Here is a 12,500-nt window from a genome sequence, read left to right on the forward strand (position 1 = left end):
ATAATAAGAAGAGAGTGGGTGACAGGACAGGAACACCACTGTTAATAGATTTAGGAAAAGAGCAGTGACCGTCTACCACAGCAGCAATAGAACGGTCAGAAAGGAAACTTGAGATGAAGTTACAGAGAGAAGGATAGAAACCGTAGGAGGGTAGTTTGGAAATCAAAGCTTTGTGCCAGACTCTATCAAAAGCTTTTGATATGTCCAAGGCAACAGCAAAAGTTTCACCAAAATCTCTAAAAAGAGGATGACCAAGACTCAGTAGGGAAAGCCTGAAGATCACCAGTAGAGCGGCCTTGACGGAACCCATACTGGCGATCAGATAGAAGGTTGTGAAGTGATAGATGTTTAAAAATTTTCTTGTTGAGGATAGACTCAAAAACTTTAGATAAGCAGGAAATTAAAGCAACAGAACGGTAGTTTGAGGGATTAGAACGGTCACCTTTTTTAGGAACAGATTGAATGTAGGCAAACTTCCAGCAAGAAGGAAAGGTAGATGTTGACAGACAGAGCTGAAATAGTTTGACTAGGCAAAGTGCAGGGTTCAGGCCAGCGAGGGCATAAAAAACATCATTGCGAAGAATTTTAATAGGTGGCATGAAGTAGTCAGAGGGTGGAGGAGAGGGAGGAACAAGCCCAGAATCGTTCAAGGTAGAGTTTTTAGCAAAGGTTTGAGCGAAGAGTTCAGCTTTAGAAATTGATGTGATAGCATTGGTGCCATCTGGTTGAAATAGAGGAGGGAAAGAAGAAGAAGCAAAGTTATTGGAGATATTTTTGGCTAGATGAAAGAAGTCACGAGGGGAGTTAGATCTTGAAAGGTTTTGACACTTTCTGTTAATGAAGGAGTTTTCGGCTAGTTGGAGAACAGACTTGGCATGGTTCCGGGCAGAAATATAAAGTGCATGAGATTCTGGTGATGGAAGGCTTAAGTACCTTTTGTGGGCCACCTCTCTATCACGTATAGCACGAGAATAAGTTGTGTTAAACCAAGGTTTAGAAGGTTTAGGACGAGAAATAAGTGAGGAATGTACGCCTCCATGCCAGACACTATCACCTCTGTTATGCGCTCAGCACACAAAGACGGGTCCCTGACACGGAAGCAGTAGTCATTCCAAGGAAAATCAGCAAAATACCTCCTCAGGTCCCCTCCAACTAGCAGAGGCAAAATGCCAGAGGCACCTTCTCTTAGGGGGATCCTGATGAGGGATTGGAGCGATAGGACAAGATACAGAGATGAGATTGTAATCGGAGGAGCCCAACGGAGAAGAAAGGGTGACATCATAAGCAGAAGGATTAGAGGTCAGGAAAAGGTCAAGAATGTTGGGCGTATCTCTAAGACGGTCAGGAATACGAGTAGGGTGTTGCACCAATTTCTCTGGGTCGTGGAGGATACCAAAGTTGTAGGCTAGTTCACCAGGATGGTCAGTGAAGGGAGAGGAAAGCCAAAGCTGGTGGTGAACATTGAAGTCTCCAAGAATGGAGATCTCTGCAAAAGGGAAGAGGGTTAGAATGTGCTCCACTTTGGAAGTTAAGTAGTCAAAGAATTTCTTATAGTCAGAGGAGTTAGGTGAGAGGTATACAGCACAGATAAATTTAGTTTGAGAGTGACTCTGTAGTCGTAGCCAGATGGTGGAAAACTCGGAAGATTCAAGAGCGTGGGCACGAGAGCAGGTTAAGTCACTGCGCACATAAACGCAACATCCAGCTTTGGATCGAAAATAAGGATAGAGAAAGTAGGAGAGAACAGAAAAGGGGCTACTGTCAGTTGCCTCAGACACCTGAATTTCAGTGAGGAAAAGAAGATGAGGTTTAGAAGAGGAGAGGTGGTGTTCTACAGATTGAAAATTAGATCTTAGACCGCGAATATTGCAGAAGTTAATGAAGAAGAAGTTGAGGGGGGGGTGTCAAGACACTTAGGGTCGTCGACAGAAAGGCAGTCCGACCTGGGGACATTTATGGTCCCTTCCCCAGATGGGGACTCCGAGTCTGGTGTAGGAGTCGCCATGATGACTTTAAAATTTTTGAGTGAAGGGTGTGTGTGTTATTAGGTGCTTGTAGTTTTGTGTGGAGGAAGAGAGTTGTCTTTAGAGGGCAGGCTGTGACTGCCCCCTTGTGTTGTGAGACACAAAGGGAAACGTTCAGTGAGGTCACAGCTGATGTGTGATGTGTATTAAAGATATGACACCACGGACAGGGAAATGGTAACTGCGATTGGTAAAAGAATAAGAAAACTAGGGAAATAGAAAAAAAAAGAAAAGAAAAAAAAAAGACTCTTACACTGTTAATGACATAACGATACTAAGTTAAATGACCATACACAGTTTTAATGAGCAAAATATAAAGGTACAGTGACTCAAAGGCCTTAACTATTTAATTACCTCTTTGCTTTTAGCGGCATCTTTCGTAATTATACTTAAAACTACAACCAGACTATTTGATCAAGCTAATAAAGTTAAAAAATAAGAAGGTTAACGTACTGCTGATAGCACAAGAGAACACACACACACACACACACACACACACACACACACACACACACACACACACACACACACACACACACACACACACACACACACACACACACACACACACGTAGCTTATCTAGGTAAACACAAGCATATCTCACAAATTAACGAAATGATAATATACGTAACAAAACTTTCCCTAATCCTTCTTTGTCCCTTTCTCACTCCTCTCCTGCTCACCCCGCACCGTCCCCGTCTCTTTCCTTCCTGTTTCTTCATTCCCCCTCCCTCCCACGCGTCCCTCCCGCCCGTCGGACACACAATAGGGGCCCGAACCATTACTTAAGACGGTGCATTATTCGCCATTAGCTCCCTTTCGGACAACCATTAGCAAGGACAAAGCGGCATATCATTATTTCAATGGACGCTGTGCAAGACGACCTACCCACCGCCAAAATGTGAGTGATAATATTATGCTGCCGCCACGCTCTCTCTCTCTCTCTCTCTCTCTCTCTCTCTCTCTCTCTCTCTCTCTCTCTCTCTCTCTCTCTCTCTCTCTCTCTCTCTCTCTCTCTCTCTCTCTCTCTCTCTCTCTCTCTCTCTCTCTCTCTCTCTCTCTCTAGACGGGCATGCGCGCCTACACTTCGGAGAATCAACGGGAACAGTTTCAGGATACGCAAAGCCGCTACTTGCTGCGAGCCTTATGGATTTCAGGCGAGTGTTGAGCAGTATTTTCAGCGGCGCCTTGAAGTATTGTCGCCCACGCACTCACACACACGCACGCACACACATACACATACATACGTACATACACGCACGCACATGGACGTACAGGGAAACAGCGTGAATTGCAGCTCATGTGTGAGTGATATCAGGAATTTCTGGGCCAGGTGCCTCTCACCATTACAGTCACCATTTATTCACGGGTGTTTGTGAGAAAGTGAAGATTTATTTTATTTTATTGTTATTTCTGTGCATTCAAGTTCACCTTTTTTTTTTTTCATTACTAAGAACGCTAAGTTTTCCTCAAGTGACTATGTGATAATAGACTTATTTGACGTTTTTGAGGAGAAAATCCACGGTGTATTTTTTTTTCCGTCCTCATCTTTCTGACTCTCCGTTTGCTTATTTGTTTGTGAGAAAGCGAAGGAGTTTTCTTTCTTTTTTTTTTTTTTCTGTACTCATGTTATTCTTTTTATGTTTTCATATCATTACTAAAAAAAAAAATGGTTATTTATCTTTGAGCTTTTAATCATGAACTTTACAATGTATTTTCCCTCTCCTTGTTTTAGAGGTGGAAGATTTAGTGGATGGAGGGAAGGGAAGAAGGGAATGTGGAAGGAAAAATGGACGGGGAGGAAAGAAGAGAAGGAAAAATGGAGAAGGAGAGAGACGTGGAGGGAAGTGAAGAAGGGAATGCGGGAGGGGAAGAGGAGAAAGGAAGGCGGAGGTGGAGAGGGACGCGGAGGGAAGGGAAGAAGGAAAGGTGATGGGATGGGGCACATGGAGGGAAATGAAGAAGGAAAAGTTAGGAGTGATGTGAAGGAAGGGAAGATAAGGTGTAGAGGAGGAAGGGGGACGTGAAGGGAGGGAAAAAAAAAGAAAAATGGAGAGGAGGGAGGGGAAAGTGAAGGGAGGTAAAGGAAGAAGGAAAAGTTAGAGAAGTGATGTGAAGGAAGGGAAGAGAAAGTGGAGAGGAGGAAGGGGGACGTGAAGGGAGGGAAGAAAGAAAGATGGAGAGGAGGGAGGGGGACGTGGAGGGAGGGAAGGGAAGAAGGAAGTTGGGGCAGGGAGGGACGTGGAGCATTTGTGAGCGTGAGGAAACCCGAGGAAGAGTAAAGGAGCATTAGTGGACGGCGAGCAGCATACAAACAAAAGGGAGACGTCACCCCTGGCTGGCATGTCTTGGGAGGTGTCTCTAAAAAGGCTTTTATCTCTCTCCGTGACGCGAGTAGGTAGGTGTGTAGGAAGGCGGCAGGCAGGCAGGGAGGGAGGGAGGGAGGGAGGGAGGGCGGCCGCTGTTACTACCACCACCACCGCCACTGCCTCCTCTCCTCCTTCTCCTCTTCCTCTTCCTTCTGTTTTTTTGTTCTTCTTGTTCTTGTACTAGTTTTTTTTTCTCCATTTTCTCCTCCTCCTCCTCCTCCTCCTCCTCCTCCTCCTCCTCCTCCTCCTCCTCCTCCTCCTCCTCCTCCTCCTCCTCTTCTTCTTCTTCTTCTTCTTCTTCTTCTTCTTCTTCTTCTTCTTCTTCTTCTTCTTCTTCTTCTTCTTCTTCTTCTTCTTCTTCTCTCTCTCTCTCTCTCTCTCTCTCTCTCTCTCTCTCTCTCTCTCTCTCTCTCTCTCTCTCTCTCTCTCTCTCTCTCTCTCTCTCTCTCTCTCTCTCTCTCTCTCTCTCTCTCTCTCTCTCTCTCTCTCTCTCTCTCTCTCTCTCTCTCTCTCTCTCTCTCTCTCTCTCTCTCTCTCTCTCTCTCTCTCTCTCTCTCTCTCTCTCTCTCTCTCTCTCTCTTGTTCCCTCCTGTTTAATCTATAATTGCTGCATGATACAAGTTTGTTAGTTCAGGGTGACAAGGAGGTACTTTTTGACATGGGTCTCGGCAGCATGACTGGAAATACAAATGAAGGACTGGTATGAGGGATTACCTGCAGATGAACGATGCTTAAGTCCGCTGCCTCTAGTAATTTTGATAGCTCGTTAAAGGTAGTCAACATACAAACCTGTTATTTTAATCACAGATGGTTAAGAGAGAGTGAACAGTGTATGTGAATATGTTGAGGGATGAGGAAACGTGAAGGGGCGGCGCTGAGGAGGCTTGTCAATAAATCTCCCTGGTGTTCTTTTAAACTGGTGGTCTTGTCCTGCTACAGCCAGCTGGGGGAAGTCAGTCCTCCTCCCCTACGCGTTTATATTTATCGGGATTACACGTATGGCTGACTGATTGATGGAATATTAATTGTCAGTAACTAAATATATCCTTATAAACTTACACTTTATATTGTGAATGCGTGAAAGTAATTAATGTTTTCAGTACCTAAGTAGCCAGAACCTTCAGAACCTTTCTACTGTAAATGTGTGTTCAGTATCTAACCAGCCAGAACCCTCAGTATTCTCATTTATTAACAGGTATTACACATATGGCTGACTTGTTGATGAAAGGAAATGATTGTCCCTAACTAAAGGAAATCCTCATAAACTTACACTTCCTACGTGACAATAATTAATGTGTTCGGTATCTAGCTAGCCACAACCTTCAGTACTCTTATTTCTTAGCAGGTGTATGGCTGACTTGTTGATGAAATATAATAAGTGTCGGTATCTGAATCCATGTAGACTTTAACGCTTTTTTTTTCAGGTTAATATGTGGCAGTAATAAAATTTAATGTTTCTAGTACATAAGTAACGTCACCCTACATTGTTCTAATGGACTAGCAGGCATGGCATATATGGCAGACTTACTGATAGAATGTAATAACTGTGAAAAAAAAAAAGGAATCCATGTACTAGATTTAAAACAATGCTGTGAATATGTGACAGTAGTAAGTGTTTTCAGTACACAAACAGCCAGTCTTCAGCACTCTCATGCAGTGTTCCCAGAATCACTCTATGGTCCCTTTTGCCAATACTCGTTGGTTAACATATCCAGACTTGAACATTTTCCTTTCTGAATAAGTGATAGTAATTAATCTTTCCAGTGCATAAGTAGCTACAATCTTCGTTTCTCTCCTGAAATTCTCCCGGGAACACTCAGTGATCTCTGTTGTTGTAGCGCCAAGAATGTAAATGAATAATCAGTGAAGATTTTCCCCAAAACTGATCCCGGTCTTAAGTTTCTGTTGATAGATAATACTACTACTATTAGCTTCCAATAGAACCCCCTCCCACTGCCTCTCCACCACCACCATTACCTCCACCATCGTCACTGCTTCCACCTCCATCACCATCTTCACTTCCTGCCTCACCATCACCACCCCATCACCACCACCACCACCAGCACTGCCTCCATCACCGGCACGGCGCCACATAGGAGGCTGGTGATGTATGGGGTCGCTGTATGGTGGAATATTCAAGCGGTTCGATCAATAGATGCTCAGGATGATAGATGAGGAAAACAACGCCAACATAACACATCTCGACCAGGAAACATCCGTACTGAAGCACATCACAATACGGATAAAGAGAAAGAGAAAAACATAGCCATATATATATATATATATATATATATATATATATATATATATATATATATATATATATATATATATATATATATATATATATATATATATATATATATATATATATATATATATATATATATATATATATATATATATATATATGTGTGTGTGTGTGTGTGTGTGTGTGTGTGTGTGTGTGTGTGTGTGTGTTTATATAATCGCTACTTATGATGGTGCTTATGATAGTGAGGATACTTTTTTTTGTAAGTGTGAGTTCTCTTTTTTTTTTTAGATTAATGTATTGGATCTCTTCACGTTTTGTTCCCGGCTTCAGAAATTTCCAGGCTTTAATCGACACACAGAGTTTTAGCATGAGATGAATTAATCTTTTCAAATTCGTGCTGAAAAAAAAACTTGCAATTAATATGACTTCAATTGTTTGGTTAATGATTGTTGTTTTGGCAAGTTTTAAAAGAATTTTGTAAATGAAGGGCATCTCATGAAGAGCCGCGGCGTCGCCCTTGAGCAGCGGGTCCAGCCAGAGTGTTGTGAGGTGTGTGTGTGTGGGAGGTGCAAGGCGGCCACGGAGGGAGGCTGGTAGAGGGAGAGTGAATAATACGGTGGTGAAAAAGCAGTCTCTGGTGTAAGAAACATAAGTATTGATATATTAAAGAAAAGTAAATGAATAAATAAAAAGAAGAAATATTGATGAACTTAGCACTTGAATTGATAGGAAAAATAAGATGGCTAGCAAAAAGAAAAAGAAATTGTGTGACTCCTTTATTAGTCAGATTATCAGTGCATGTTTCTGATATCTGGGTTGTGAGCCGAGCGTGCTGACCACTAGACTACACTATACGGTGCGAAAAATGATTCCTATCGAGGTCCCACCGAGATTCGAACTCGGATTGTTGGATTCAGAGTCCAAAGTGCTACCATTACACCATGGGACCGCTGGGAGAGAGAGAGAGAGAGAGAGAGAGAGAGAGAGAGAGAGAGAACCATCTGCCAACCTGCCCGTGACCTATCCATCATCCTGCTTACGTCATGGCACCATCACACAATAACCTGCAATAAAAAAAACACTACTAAGATATGTTTTGTGGTTTTCGTGGGTGTATTTCTTATTGGTGATGCGGAAAATTTGTTGAGGTATCATTACAATCACAAAAACAAGACACAATTGGCTTTGGACTTTCATGAAGATTATATTTTAGTTGATATGGAGATGATCTGCAAGATTCTCATAAGTGTTTTCCTTACTGATCATGCAGAAACCTTATTAAACGATCAATACGATCCCCGAGCAGCAATAACTTAAGCGTTTTCACCAATGCGTTGGGATATCCGGCAATTTACAACACTAAAAGCACAATACAAGATCTTTCACAAGCACCTACAGGGATTAGAAGACGGATTAAAAGAGCTTTCTAATGCCTGGCCTATGTAATATTAATGAAACAAAAGAAAATATCTCGGAATGATTTGTGATTAAGGGAAAACGTGGCTAATAACAGTCAAAGGGTTAGAAATAAGTTATAAGACAAGGAAAAAAGTTTAAGAAGAAAAAAATAGAAAGCTAAGACCTCTTTCTTCCAAATAAAAAGAAATATCTCAATGATTTAGGATTAAAGGAAGATGTGGTAAATAACAAAGGGTTAAAAAGCGGTTATTATGAAACGAAAACGTTTATAATAATGGGAAGAATAAGAAGCTAAGCTCTCCTCTTACAAAAGAAAATATCTCATGGTGGATTGTGACTAAGGGAAGGTATACCAAGTAGCAGTCAAAGGGTTGAAAAGAAGGTTATGAGACACGGAAACGAATAAGAAAAAGAAGAATAAGAAGCTAATCCCTCCTTCTTTTATCTCAGGAACACCCCCTTTCCCCCTCCCCCCGTCGCCTTACACTCACCTACATCACCCACACCGACGCTTCCTGTTCAGCTATAAATCCTCGTGGCCAGAAACGTTATGTAAACACCAAGAAGGGGGAAAAAAAATGTTGGAGGGATAGAGAGAAAAAAAGTTACGGATGAAAAAATGAAACTTTCCTGATTACTTCCCCTGAGCATTGGTGTGGGGAAAAAAAATAAGGTGAGGGAGTGTGTTAGGAAAAAAACAAAAAAACAAAAACAAAGGTGAGAGAGAAAGGTAAATGTATAGTTTATATGGTATTTTTTTTTCCCTCCCCTTCCAATTCCCATGTACTGGTTTTCAATGTCCGTCTGTCAGTCACTCTTCTTTGTGGAAGCGTTTAGGTCGAACGAGATTTTTAATGTGGTTTGATTGCTTTTTGTTTTTATAATATATGTATATGTAATTCTGTCTATTTGTCTGTCTACCTGTCTGTCTGTTTGTTTATCTGTCTGTCTGTTTGTCTTTGTATTTGTCTGTTTGTTTATTTATTTATTTATCTATCTATCTATCTATCTATCTATCTATTTATCTATCTATCTATCTATCTGTCTATATATCTATCTATCTATTCATCCATTAATTGATCTATCTATTTATGTGCATCTACCTATCTATCTACATTATCTATCTATCTATCTATCTATCTATCTATCTATCTATCTATCTATTCATCCATCTATCGATCTATCTATTTATTTACGCGTATCTACCTATCTATCTATATCTATCTATCTGTCCATATATCTACACCTATGTAATCTATTTCTCTGTACTTTCGCGAGTGTGGTGGATAGGTTGAAAAATAATTAGATTTTCACAACTCGAATCTGATAAAACGACGCAATTTATCCCCCTCCCGTCCCCCTCCGCCCCTCACACGCGCACTAAGTGAATCATGGCCGGCCGTGCTTGTAGATTTTTGCCGCAAACTTTCCCTCCATATATATTATTTACTGTGTTAGAGAAGCGGACCTTGTTGCAATAATAACCCTCCTCTCATATTTCCACATGATTTCAACTACAGTGTTCTTTTCGTACTATATTTAATTTACATGGTGGTAAACGCGCATACTTTCCTTATGAACCACCGCGGCAGGGATGATATTAAGGCTCTGTATTTTGTGTATATTTTAATTTCTTTTGGAATAAATATACACAAACATACCTCGGTTGGGGTGCGTTTCCTGCTGTGGATATTAAGGATAAGGAGCTGAAGAAGACAAGGGAAAGGGATGAAACTGAAAAAAACACAGGGAGGGAAATGATAGAGCTGGGGAAGATAGAGAAATGAATAAAGTAAAGGGTGGGGATGGTGAAGCTGCGAAATGTAGGGAAAGTGATGATGGGGATAAAGAAGATAGGAGAAAGGGAGGGTCGAGGTGAGGAAGATAGGGAAAAAATGGTGGAGACTGGGAAGATAGGGAAGAATGGATGGGGATCGGAAACGAGAGAAGGGGATAGTAGAGGTGAGGAAAATAGGGAAAGAGATGGATGTGGATTGAAAAGATAAGATAAAGGAATATTAGAGGTGAGGAACATAGGAAAAAAAAAAAAGGTGGTTGGATATAAAAACAGGATAAAACATGGCGATGATAACTGAGAAGGATAGGAAAATTCATTGAACTAGGAAAGAGAGTCAGAGAGTGTGTAAAACTAAAATACAGAGAGAAAAATCAATGGAACGTTATAAGAGACATTGCAAATTAAACGAGAAACAGATGATGAAATGAGGAACAAAGATAAAGAAGAAAAGGAATGCATAAAAGAACAAGATTAAGAATAGCAACTGGACGAAAAATAAAAAAAAAGTAGAAAACACTTATTGATGGGAGAGAAATCAGAGGAGAAGGAGAGTGGAAGGCGTGGGGGGAGTGGACATGTAGACAATAGGAAAAAAGGAATGGAGTGAGAAGTGGACTGAAATGGACTGGTAGACTTGAGGGAGTGAGAGAAAGAGAGTAGTAGTTGAAGAGGGCGGAAGTGGAGTGAAGGATTGTGGAACTGGGAGAGTTGAGGGAGAGGGAGAGAGTAGTAGTTGGAGAGGGAGAAATGGAGTGGGGGGTGTTGTGGGACTGGGAGAGTTGAGGGAGTGAAAGTATGAGAATAGTATGGGAGAGGGGAAGAGGAGAGTTGCAGTAAGAGTGTTGAGACAAAGTACAAATAGAAGGAATATTTATGAGAGTAATTTACAGTGATTTGACGTGGATGTATGAGAGAGAGAGAGAGAGAGAGAGAGAGAGAGAGAGAGAGAGAGAGAGAGAGAGAGAGAGAGAGAGAGAGAGAGAGAGAGAGAGAGAGAGAGAGAGAGAGAGAGAGAGAGAGAGAGAGAGAGAGAGTTTAAAAGAAAGACCATGAGCAAAACTGTAATGGATTAGAATGTCTGTGTAGAATGAGCTCATTTACAGGGTGATGGTCCATTTTGTCTCCATTGGTGTGCCCCGTCTTTCTCTATCTATCTATTCGTCTCTCTCTCTCTCTCTCTCTCTCTCTCTCTCTCTCTCTCTCTCTCTCTCTCTCTCTCTCTCTCTCTCTCTCTCTCTCTCTCTCTCTCTCTCTCTCTCTCTCTCTCTCTCTCTCTCTCTCTCTCTGCATTGATTTGAAGTATTGTTTTATTTCTGTATTAAATTTATTTCAAAGCAGATATCTTGCTCTGTATCGTGTAATATTTATATCTCTATTGTTTATATTGTTTGCAGCATTGTTTTTTCTTTTATTTACTTAGTTATTGCATGCAGACAATCCTTCTATGTATTTCGTTCATGTATTCTAGTTTCTCCTCAGATTATCATCTTCATTACATCCCTCTCCTCGACTTTCTTTTCATCTCTATATATTTTTGGTTTCTCCGTCTCTCCTTCCCCCAACACTACCTTCCTTGCCCTCCTCTTTCCCTCCCTCATTACCTCCCTCCATCCTTTCCCCTCCTTTTCCCGGGATAGCCTCGCCCCCACTCGGAATGAAGCTGTCACGTTCTGTTGACTTGATGGTTAGGCAACGCTAAGGGGAAGGAGAGGAGTGCGAGGGAGAGGGGAGGAGGGAAAAGTTTTGGAATGGAAGGAAGGGAGAAGTAGAATGAGGGAGGGAGAGGGCGGAGGGGAGGAGAAAGAGAGGGAGAGAAGGGAGGGAGAGGAAGGCTGAGCGGGAAAGTTTAGGTTGCAGAAGATTTTGAGTAAACAAGTTTTATTGGAACAGTATTGGTGTGGCCGAGTTTAGTGTGTGTGTGTGTGTGTGTGTGTGTGTGTGTGTGTGTGTGTGTGTGTGTGTGTGTGTGTGTGTGTGTGTGTGTGTGTGTGTGTGTGTGTGTGCTTGCAGGTTTTTGTCGTATTTTTGTGTAGTTTTGTTGTGTGTTTAACGAATTTAAATACTTTGTTTCTAGATGTTGTAATTCAGATGCCAGCGTTCTGGATGTAGTATTTTTAAATGTGAAAATAGTAAACGCATGCGACACACACACACACACACACACACACACACACACACACACACACACACACACACACACACACACACACACACACACACACACACACACACACACACACACACACACACACACACACACACACACACACACACACACACACACACACACACACACGAGAGAGAGAGAGAGAGAGAGAGAGAGAGAGAGAGAGAGAGAGAGAGAGAGAGAGAGAGAGAGAGAGAGAGAGAGAGAGAGAGAGAGAGAGAGAGAGAGAGAGAGAGAGATAATGTGTTTGTGTGTGTGTGTGTTTGTGTGTGTGTGTGTGTGTGTGTGTGTGTGTGTGTGTGTGTGTGTGTGTGTGTGTGTGTGTGTGTGTGTGTGTGTGTGTGTGTGTGTGTTCTGATCCTCATTTTTGTATATCATCACTATACTTTAGTCTCCATCATACAAAATGGAGTGGTTGGTTTGGACGGCGACCACAAATATACTTAGGGCGGACTGGAGGGAGGGAGA

At 41.8% G+C, this 12,500-nt stretch overlaps 1 protein-coding gene and 1 non-coding gene across 3 annotated transcripts in view; one reads left to right on the forward strand and one right to left on the reverse strand.

The window, feature by feature from the left end:
• Positions 1-12,500, forward strand: part of LOC135104317 (uncharacterized) — a 122,640-nt gene that overhangs the window by 51,954 nt on the left and 58,186 nt on the right. The window lies entirely within an intron of this gene.
• On the reverse strand, positions 7,527-7,597 carry Trnaq-cug (transfer RNA glutamine (anticodon CUG)). Its single transcript has one exon. It is a non-coding gene; the product is annotated as a tRNA-Gln (tRNA).

This window comes from Scylla paramamosain, chromosome 10 (assembly GCF_035594125.1).
Source record: "Scylla paramamosain isolate STU-SP2022 chromosome 10, ASM3559412v1, whole genome shotgun sequence".
In the NCBI taxonomy this organism is placed as follows: domain Eukaryota; kingdom Metazoa; phylum Arthropoda; class Malacostraca; order Decapoda; family Portunidae; genus Scylla; species Scylla paramamosain.